Genomic DNA, 11,349 nt, shown 5'->3' with positions numbered 1-11,349 from the left:
TTTTCCATTAATGTTAGGAGCATCAGAGACCAGTTCAGACGTCAGACGATTTTTGCTTTCCTTAACACTCAGTCTAGTAATGTATTTTTCCTGCATGAATGCTCCCTTCCCTCCTCTAGGTCCTTCAACCATCTGGCCAGGGAATGGACCCATGGCCCGTCCTACTGGTCCGGCGGGGGCGACTGTAGGTCCGCAGGGGTCGCCGTGCTAATCAGAGGAAGCGCCTTCACATTGGACTCAGTTCAGGAACTCGTCTGCGGCAGGTTACTGCTCGTGGACGGCACCTGGGCTGGAGAACCTGTCAGGTTCACCAATGTGTACACTTCTCCTGTGAAGAACAATCGACTGGAGCTCCTCCAAGCCCTGCGCCCTCAGCTCGCCACCACCAGGACGGTAGTGAATGCCGGGGACTTCAACTGCCCGATTGAGGCGGATGGACGCAGTTCTGGAACGGCTGCCAAGTTGGACGTCACATCCAAACTGCTCATTGAGATGATGACCGAAGCCGCTCTCGTGGACATTGTGGGCGCCATCGGACACGGATCTGTGAACTATTCATGGTGCCGACCTGATAGTTCGCTGCGTTCCAGGATTGACTTCATGTTTACCTCTCGGATGGTTGGGCAGAGTGGGCACTCGATGGTCCCCTGCTTCTTCTCTGACCACAGAGCCATTCACTTTCAAGGTGCGCTGGGCCACGGCTTTTCTGTTGGCCCTGGCTCCTGGAAGCTGAACTGCTCTCTGCTGGAAAAGGGTGAAGTTCTGGAGGAGCTTTGAGCTGCCTACTCCACGTGGCGGGCCTACAAGGCAGGCTTCCAGTCTGTTTCTGACTGGTGGGAATGCGTTAAACTCGAGTTCCGTTTCTTCTTTCAGGCAAAGAGTGAACAACAGGCATGTGTGAAGAAGAGGGACTTCAGGAGACTCCAGTGTGAGCTGCGTTCCCTGCAGGACCTTCTTCGATGCGGCTGGGACATGCGAGAGGAGCTGGAGGAGACTAAGAAGAGCCTGAAAAGGCACTTTGAGGAGGAGTCCAAGCGAATCGTCTTCCGTTCCAAAGTGGAGAACCTGGAGAAGGGTGAGAAATGTAACTTGTTCTTTTTCAGGAAACTCCACGCCGGTCATACACCCCTGAATGAAATACAAGATGAGAGTGGAAACATGCGACGCGGGAAAGAGGAGGTGATGAAAGTCGTCAGCGACTTCTACAGCGAACTCTACGCCCGCAAGACTACGAGGCCGCCAATAAGTTCCTGTCAGGTATCACTAACCATCTTGACCCTGCAGATACGGCAGCCATGGACGTCCCTCTGACGGTGGACGAGCTGCTCTCGGCCGCCAAATCCTTTAGGTCCGGCAGGACTCCGGGCAGTGACGATCTCCCAGAAGAGCTCTATGTAGCGCTGGGGGACCTCATCTGTCCGGACTTGTTAAATCTGTATGAGGAGATGGTGGTGGAGGGCAGAATGCTTCCGTCCCTGAGGGAAGGAATGGTCACGATCCTGTACAAGCGCAAAGGAGAGAGGTGCGACCTGAAGAATTGGCGTCCCATCACCCTTCTGAACGTCGACTACAAGATCCTGGCCAAGACGATGGCAACCAGACTGAAGACGGTTATCGGACGGATTATCCACCCGGATCAGACCTGTGGCATCCCCGGACGTCGCATTGCAGACAGCCTGGCTCTCATGCTGGATACGGTCGAGTACATCAAGGCCCGCCGGATGCACGCATCCCTGATCTCGTTGGATCAGGAAAATGCCTTTGACTGTGTTTCCCATGAGTTCCTGGGCAGAACGCTGCACAGGTTAGGTTTGGGTAACATGTTTTGTTCTTATGTCAAACTAATGTATTTTGATATCCACAGCTCGGTGTTGGTAAATGGCTGGAAGACTGACCCCTTCCCAGTCCTCTCAGGGGTCAGACAAGGCTGTCCTCTGTCACCTCTTCTTTTTGTTTGTGTTATAGATAGAGATGAGCGAACCGGTCCCGGTTCGGCTCGAGGTCGGTTCGCCGAACGGAGGTCCCGTTCGAGTTCGGCTCGTCGAACGTTCGACGAACCGAACTCGAACTGCATAGGAAACAATGGTAGGCAATCACAAACACATAAAAACACCTAGAAAACACCCTCAAAGGTGTCCAAAAGGTCACAAGCAACTCACAACACAACACAAACACATGGGAAAGTGACAAGGACATATACTTATGCAAAAACAAAAGAGCTGGACAAGGAAAAAGAGGAGGAGACACAGATATAGGCATGGCACGCCCTTCTAAAGTCATGTAAAACACCGCAAGGTGACTCCAAGCGGAGTCTCCCTTTTTTCCAAAAATTGGGCCCCACACACACCCACCCATTCAGCGGCAGCACTTGTGCCCTAGTTGTACACTTCACAGCTAGATTTGCATCAAGCACATTCAAAAATACGCCATAATTAACCGTCCCCAGGATGACACCAGGGTAGGTAGCAAAGTCTTTCCTGATCCCAGCTCTGTTCATCTTGGCTTCTTTTAAAAACACAGCAAGCAAGGGTTACTCCAAGCGGAGTCTCCCTTTTTTCAAAAAATTGGGCCACACAGACACCCACCCCATCAGTGGCAGCACTTGGGCCCTAGTTGCAAACAGGATGTTTTGATTTGCATCAAGCACATTCAAAAATACGCCATAATTAACCGTCCCCAGCATGACACCGGGGTAGGTAGATAAAGTCTTTCCTGATCCCAGCTCTGTTCATCTTGGCTTCTTTTAAAAACACAGCAAGCAAAGGTTACTCCAAGCGGAGTCTCCCTTTTTTCAAAAAATTGGGCCACACACACACCCACCCATTCAGTGGCAGCACTTGTGCCCTAGTTGTACACTTCACAGCTAGATTTGCATCAAGCACATTCAAAAATACGCCATTCTTATCCGTCCCCAGGATGACACCGGGGTAGGTAGCAAGTCTTTGCTGAACCATGACTTGTTCATCTTGGCTCCTTTTAAAAAACACAGCAAGCAAGGGTTACTCCAAGCGGAGTCTCCCTTTTTTCCAAAAATTAGGCCCCACACAGACACCTTATCAGTGGCAGCACTTGTGCCCTAGTTGCAAACAGGATGTTTTGATTTGCATCAAGCACATTCAAAAATACGCTATTCTTAACCGTCCCCAGGATGACACCGGGGTTGGTAGCAAAGTCTTTCCTGATCCCAGCTCTGTTCATCTTGGCTTCTTTTAAAAACACAGCAAGCAAGGGTTACTCCAAGCGGAGTCTCCCTTTTTTCAAAAAATTGGGCCACACAGACACCCACCCCATCAGTGGCAGCACTTGGGCCCTAGTTGCAAACAGGATGTTTTGATTTGCATCAAGCACATTCAAAAATACGCCATAATTAACCGTCCCCAGCATGACACCGGGGTAGGTAGATAAAGTCTTTCCTGATCCCAGCTCTGTTCATCTTGGCTTCTTTTAAAAACACAGCAAGCAAAGGTTACTCCAAGCGGAGTCTCCCTTTTTTCAAAAAATTGGGCCACACACACACCCACCCATTCAGTGGCAGCACTTGTGCCCTAGTTGTACACTTCACAGCTAGATTTGCATCAAGCACATTCAAAAATACGCCATTCTTATCCGTCCCCAGGATGACACCGGGGTAGGTAGCAAGTCTTTGCTGAACCATGACTTGTTCATCTTGGCTCCTTTTAAAAAACACAGCAAGCAAGGGTTACTCCAAGCGGAGTCTCCCTTTTTTCCAAAAATTAGGCCCCACACAGACACCTTATCAGTGGCAGCACTTGTGCCCTAGTTGCAAACAGGATGTTTTGATTTGCATCAAGCACATTCAAAAATACGCTATTCTTAACCGTCCCCAGGATGACACCGGGGTTGGTAGCAAAGTCTTTCCTGATCCCAGCTCTGTTCATCTTGGCTTCTTTTAAAAACACAGCAAGCAAGGGTTACTCCAAGCGGAGTCTCCCTTTTTTCAAAAAATTGGGCCACACAGACACCCACCCCATCAGTGGCAGCACTTGGGCCCTAGTTGCAAACAGGATGTTTTGATTTGCATCAAGCACATTCAAAAATACGCCATAATTAACCGTCCCCAGCATGACACCGGGGTAGGTAGATAAAGTCTTTCCTGATCCCAGCTCTGTTCATCTTGGCTTCTTTTAAAAACACAGCAAGCAAAGGTTACTCCAAGCGGAGTCTCCCTTTTTTCAAAAAATTGGGCCACACACACACCCACCCATTCAGTGGCAGCACTTGTGCCCTAGTTGTACACTTCACAGCTAGATTTGCATCAAGCACATTCAAAAATACGCCATTCTTATCCGTCCCCAGGATGACACCGGGGTAGGTAGCAAGTCTTTGCTGAACCATGACTTGTTCATCTTGGCTCCTTTTAAAAAACACAGCAAGCAAGGGTTACTCCAAGCGGAGTCTCCCTTTTTTCCAAAAATTAGGCCCCACACAGACACCTTATCAGTGGCAGCACTTGTGCCCTAGTTGCAAACAGGATGTTTTGATTTGCATCAAGCACATTCAAAAATACGCTATTCTTAACCGTCCCCAGGATGACACCGGGGTTGGTAGCAAAGTCTTTCCTGATCCCAGCTCTGTTCATCTTGGCTTCTTTTAAAAACACAGCAAGCAAGGGTTACTCCAAGCGGAGTCTCCCTTTTTTAAAAAAATTGGGCCACACAGACACCCACCCCATCAGTGGCAGCACTTGGGCCCTAGTTGCAAACAGGATGTTTTGATTTGCATCAAGCACATTCAAAAATACGCCATAATTAACCGTCCCCAGGATGACACCAGGGTAGGTAGCAAAGTCTTTCCTGATCCCAGCTGTGTTCATCTTGGCTTCTTTTAAAAACAATGTAAGCAAGGGTTACTCCAAGCGGAGTCTCCCTTTTTCCAAAAATTGTGCCCCACACACACCCACCCATTCAGTGGCAGCACTTGTGCCCTAGTTGTACACTTCACAGCTAGATTTGCATCAAGCACATTTAAAAATACGCCATAATTAACCGTCCCCAGGATGACACCAGGGTAGGTAGCAAAGTCTTTCCTGATCCCAGCTCTGTTCATCTTGGCTTCTTTTAAAAACACAGCAAGCAAGGGTTACTCCAAGCGGAGTCTCCCTTTTTTCAAAAAATTGGGCCACACAGACACCCACCCCATCAGTGGCAGCACTTGGGCCCTAGTTGCAAACAGGATGTTTTGATTTGCATCAAGCACATTCAAAAATACGCCATAATTAACCGTCCCCAGGATGACACCAGGGTAGGTAGCAAAGTCTTTCCTGATCCCAGCTCTGTTCATCTTGGCTTCTTTTAAAAACACAGCAAGCAAGGGTTACTCCAAGCGCAGTCTCCCTTTTTTCAAAAAATTGGGCCACACACACACCCACCCATTCAGTGGCAGCACTTGTGCCCTAGTTGTACACTTCACAGCTAGATTTGCATCAAGCACATTCAAAAATACGCCATAATTAACCGTCCCCAGGATGACACCAGGGTAGGTAGCAAAGTCTTTCCTGATCCCAGCTCTGTTCATCTTGGCTTCTTTTAAAAACACAGCAAGCAAGGGTTACTCCAAGCGGAGTCTCCCTTTTTTCCAAAAATTGGGCCACACAGACACCCACCCCATCAGTGGCAGCACTTGGGCCCTAGTTGCAAACAGGATGTTTTGATTTGCATCAAGCACATTCAAAAATACGCCATAATTAACCGTCCCCAGCATGACACCGGGGTAGGTAGATAAAGTCTTTGCTGAACCATGACTTGTTCATCTTGGCTTCTTTTAAAAACAATGTAAGCAAGGGTTACTCCAAGCGGAGTCTCCCTTTTTTTCCAAAAATTGTGCCCCACACACACCCACCCATTCAGTGGCAGCACTTGTGCCCTAGTTGTACACTTCACAGCTAGATTTGCATCAAGCACATTCCAAATCCACAAGCATTTACTCTCCCCAGGATGACACAGGGGTTGTAAATTCCTTCTGGATCCATGACTTGTTCATTTTGATGAACGTCAGTCTGTCCACATTGTCACTGGACAGACGCGTGCGCTTATATGTCAGCACACACCCAGCAGCACTGAAGACACGTTCAGAGACAACGCTGGCAGCTGGACACGACAAAATCTCCAAGGCGTAAGTTGAGAGCTCTGGCCATTTTTCTAGGTTTGAAGCCCAAAAGGAGCAAGGCTCCATTTGCAAAGTCATGGCATCGATGTTCATTTGGAGATACTCCTGTATCATCCTCTCCAGCCGTTGACTATGTGTCAGACTTGTTGTCTCTGGTGGCCTTGCAAAGGAGGGTCTAAAAAAATTATGAAAAGATTCCATAAAATTGCTGTTACCAGCACCAGATACGGTCCTACTGGTACGTGTAGACTGTTGAAGATGACGAGACCGTCCCATGTTTGTCAAGTTACAACTGGGAGATTCACTCCCTGCACCTGCACGGTTGTTTGGTGGAAAAGCGGATCTAAGATCGAGTAACAGCTTCTGCTGATACTCCTGCATACGTGCGTCCCTTTCTATGGCTGGAATTATGTCACAAAATTTGGACTTGTACCGGGGATCTAATAGTGTGGCAAGCCAGTAGTCATCATCACTTCTAATTTTGACAATACGAGGGTCATGTTGGAGGTAGTGCAACAAGAAGGCACTCATGTGTCTTGCGCAGCCATGCGGACCAAGTCCACGCTGTGTTTGTGGCATAGAGGTGCTAACCGTTCTTTCTTCCTTTGACATCTCCCCCCAACCTCTTTCAACTGAAATTTGACCAAGGTCTCCCTCATCTGCTGAGTCTTCCATGTCCATGGACAGTTCGTCCTCCATTTCTTCATGTCCTCCTGCACCTTCCTCAACATCTCGCCTGCTACCATGCGCCCTTGTTGATCCCTGTCCCCCATGCTCCCATGCCTGGCGCCTTGGTGATGATGAACGTCTGGACCTTGGTGATGTTGTTGTGTCTTGCGCATATGAATCCTCCTGTAGTTCATCCCCTTCCTGTTGTCCCACCCCCTGACTCCGAATAGTGTTTAGCGTGTGTTCCAGCATGTAAATGACTGGAATCGTCATGCTGATAATGGCATTGTCAGCGCTAAACATATTCGTCGCCATGTCGAAACTGTGCAGAAGGGTGCATAGGTCCTTGATCTGAGACCACTCCATCAGGGTGATCTGACCCACCTCTGCATCTCGTTGGCCCAGGCTATACGTCATGACGTATTGCACCAGGGCACGGCGGTGCTGCCACAGTCGCTGTAACATGTGCAGAGTTGAATTCCAGCGTGTCGCCACATCGCATTTCAGGCGATGAACCGGCAGGCCGAAAGACTTCTGGAGAGATGCAAGTCGCTCAGCTGCGGCGCTTGAACGGCGGAAGTGAGCAGACAGTTTTCGTGCCCTGTTCAGAAGGCCATCTAGGCCGGGATACTGTGTTAAAAATTGCTGCACGACAAGGTTCAACACGTGAGCCATACAAGGTACGTGTGTCACCTTGCCCAGGCGAAGGGCCGCACCCAGGTTTGCAGCATTGTCGCACACGGCCTTACCAGGCTGCAGGTTGAGTGGAGACAACCATTTATTAAACTCGGACCGCAGAGCTGACCACAACTCCTCAGCTGTGTGACTCTTATTCCCAAGACATGTCAAGCTAAAGACCGCCTGATGCCGTTGCGCTCTGCTGCCAGGATAGTAATGAGGGGTGCGTGATTCCTTCTGCGCAGTGAGAACGCTGGTGGCCTGACCAGGCAGGCTTGGGGTGGAGGTGGAGGACGCAGATGAGGTGGAGGATGCAGAAGCAGTGGCGGAACTTGGACCGACAGAGGATTGACACACAAGTCGTGGGGACGGCAAGACTTGTGCAGCAGACCCTTCACCATCTATCACCATAGTTACCCAGTGCCCAGTCAGCGACATGTAACGTCCCTGTCCATGCTTACTGGTCCAAGTATCGGTGGTGAAATGCACCCGTTCACACACAGAGTTTCTCAAGGAAGCGGTGATGTTGTGTGCGACATGCTGGTGTAGCGCGGGTACACCTTTCTTAGAGAAGTAGTGGCGACTACGCATCTGGTACTGGGGCACAGCGACAGACATAAGGTCTCTAAAATCCTGTGTGTCCACTAGGCGGAAAGGCAGCATTTCTCTAGACAACAGCTTACAGAGGGATAGAGTCAACCTCTTAGCTTTGTCATGGGTCGCAGGAAATGGCCTTTTATTTGTCCACATCTGGACAGAGATCTGGCTGCTGTGTGTATACGGTGTTGAGTAGGGTGTCCCTGGAAAAATGCAGGTTTGTGAGGAAAGTGCAGGCGGAGACATGATGTTGCCTTCATCCAAAGTTGGTGCTATCGATGTCTGAGAGAGCTGTACACACTCACTTGTTTCCCCTTCCAAAATAACTGACGACCTACCAAGCAAACTGCCTGTTGCGGTTACAGTGGTGGAAGTTGTGGGTGGAAAAACAGGTGTGACAGCTGTCCCCACAGTCCTAGAAGTTGACGAGCGCGCGGATGCACTGGAAGGGGCAGGCGGTGGATGGTTCGGTCCGCTAGGCCGCATTGCAGCACGGTGAGCTTCCCACCGTGCCATATGATATTTATTCATGTGACGATTCATGGAAGACGTTGTCAAACTGCTGAGGTTTTGACCTCTACTAAGAGAACCATGACAAATTTTACAGATCACATAATTTGGGCGATCTTTTTCTATGTCAAAAAAGGACCAGGCTAGGCAAGGCTTAGAGGCCATGCGACCTGTTGATCCACCCCGAATAATGCTCAGAGGCAGAGTGGTGGCTGAGGATGCAGTTGTAGACGTGCTACCAGTACTCCGACTCTGTCCAGGAAGGCGCAAGGTAACTTCGTCATCAGTTGCATCCTCCTCCACCACCTCTGTTGACCTCCTCGAGTGCCTGACTGTGGGTTGACAGTAGGTGGGATCTAGAACTTCATCATCAATTGTTGTGTTTGCACTCCCCTCCCCCTCTGACCGAGCCTCTTCTTGCCCTGACCGAATATTTAAGTTGTCATCCCAATCGGGTATCTGAGTCTCATCTTCATCAGTATGTTCCTCATTGTCTATAACCACAGGTGTTACAGTTTGTGACAAAGGGTCAACATTATGCTCCGAAACTTGGTCCTCACGGCCTGAATCAGAGTCACAAAGGTTCTGGACATCACTGCAGACCATTTCCTGTTCTGTACTCACTGTAGCTTGGGAGCAGACCTCTCATTCCCAGGCTATAGTGTGACTGAACAGCTCTGCAGACTCAGCCATCTCAGTTCAACCATACTGTGCAGGGCTGATGGAGACTTCAGAGCTGGGAGAAATCAAGTTTGATTGGGATGACAACTCAGAGGACTGGTGTTTTTTGGATGCGGTACTTGAAGTGGCTGAGAGGGCACTTGTTGGACCACTTGAGATCCATTCAAGCATTTTCCTTTTTTGCCCATCATCTACCTTTGTTCCTGTTGTTCGTGTCCGTAAAAAAGGGAGCACATCGGATTGTCCATGGTAAGTAGTAGACATCTTACTTTTGCTGGTAGATGGTCTATCTTCAGCAGATGATAATGGAGCTTTGCCACCTTCCCCACGGACAAAACCTTTTTTGCCTTTTCCACCACGCCTCTTCCCCTTTCCACCAGCATCTGTCATTTTGCCACTCATGTTGATTGCGACAAGATTGTGGACTGAAAATGTGGTAGTAAAAATTGAGAGGTGGTGTATATTGCAGTGGTGGTCTAGCTTTATTAACAGCAGAATAATAAAGAATAAATATCCCTGACAATGCAACTACGGCCCTTAAACTGGCAGCAAAAATTACTAGTATAATGGCTTAGTTATAATGAGTTGGAGTGTGCAATGCAGGTAGAGGTGCTGCAAATGTCTTTGCACTAGTGGGACTATAGCAAAGTCCAATAGCCACGTTTAGGATGCCACTAGGTACACTGAGTGTTTGCTAGTATAATGGCTTAGTTATAATGAGTTGGAGTGTGCAATGCAGGCAGACGTGCTCTGCAAATGTCTTTGCACTAGTGGGACTATAGCAAAGTCCAATAGCCACGTTTAGGATGCCACTAGGTACACTGAGTGTTTGCTAGTATAATGGCTTAGTTATAATGAGTTGGAGTGTGCAATGCAGGCAGACGTGCTGCAAATGTCTTTGCACTAGTGGGACTATAGCAAAGTCCAATAGCCACGTTTAGGATGCCACTAGGTACACTGAGTGTTTGCTAGTATAATGGCTTAGTTATAATGAGTTGGAGTGTGCAATGCAGGCAGACGTGCTCTGCAAATGTCTTTGCACTAGTGGGACTATAGCAAAGTCCAATAGCCACGTTTAGGATGCCACTAGGTACACTGAGTGTTTGCTAGTATAATGGCTTAGTTATAATGAGTTGGAGTGTGCAGAGGACAGGAGGGTACAGTGCCAGGATTGTGGGGCTCTGGGTAGAGGAATGGAAGCCTGCCTTTCTATTCCCTCCTAATAGGGAAATGCAGGGAGGAAATCCCTGACCTTGGCTACACAGACGCTGTCGCTGTTTTCAGGACCTGTCACCTATGGCTCTGACCCTGCCGGTTTGAGCCCTTAAAAGTACTGCTAGAAAGTGCTCTCCCTAAGCTGTCCAGCGCTGTGTATGCAGCGCATACAGCTGTATCAGCGATAGGACAAAGGACGGACCTGCGACAGTGATGTCTGACACCAAAGACGCAGAAGAGATAATGGCGTCCAGGAGGAAAATGTCCGGTTTTATAATGCAGGGACATGTGACATGGACATCCTATCACACATGCCGTTGCTTCTCTGGCTAAAAGTCCACTTAGCTGTGTGTGTGTCTGGGATTGGCTGACATGCTGGCCTGCCCCACTACACGCGCGCGCTTAGGGAAGGAAGACAAGGAAAAAAAAAAAAAATTGGCGATCGCCATTATAGAAACAGCAGTGATCTGAAGGCGCTGTTCACGCACACTATACACTGAAATGTCATAATAGTGTGATTCACAGAGTGACTTACACTATTACAGCGGAAACCAAGCTAGGAATTAGCTGTTTTTTTGCTGCTAGAACCGTTCTCGAACGTTTCTAGAACTATCGAGCTTTTGCAAAAAGCTCGAGTTCTAGTTCGATCTAGAACAGGCCCCAAAATCACTCGAGCCTAGAACTGGAGAACCTCGAACCGCGAACCGCGCTCAACTCTAGTTATAGAGCTCTTCGCAGAGGCTATCCGGCAGAATGGAGAGATCAGAGGGATCAACACACCAGGACCAGAACGCTTCGAGGTCAAGTGCTCGCGCTACATGGACGACGTGACCGTCTTCTGCGCAGACCGGCGCTCAGTCGACGCCCTCGTCC

This window comes from Anomaloglossus baeobatrachus, chromosome 9, assembly GCF_048569485.1.
Source record: "Anomaloglossus baeobatrachus isolate aAnoBae1 chromosome 9, aAnoBae1.hap1, whole genome shotgun sequence".
Taxonomy (NCBI): Eukaryota; Metazoa; Chordata; class Amphibia; order Anura; family Aromobatidae; genus Anomaloglossus; species Anomaloglossus baeobatrachus.
This window is presented reverse-complemented; position numbering follows the sequence as displayed.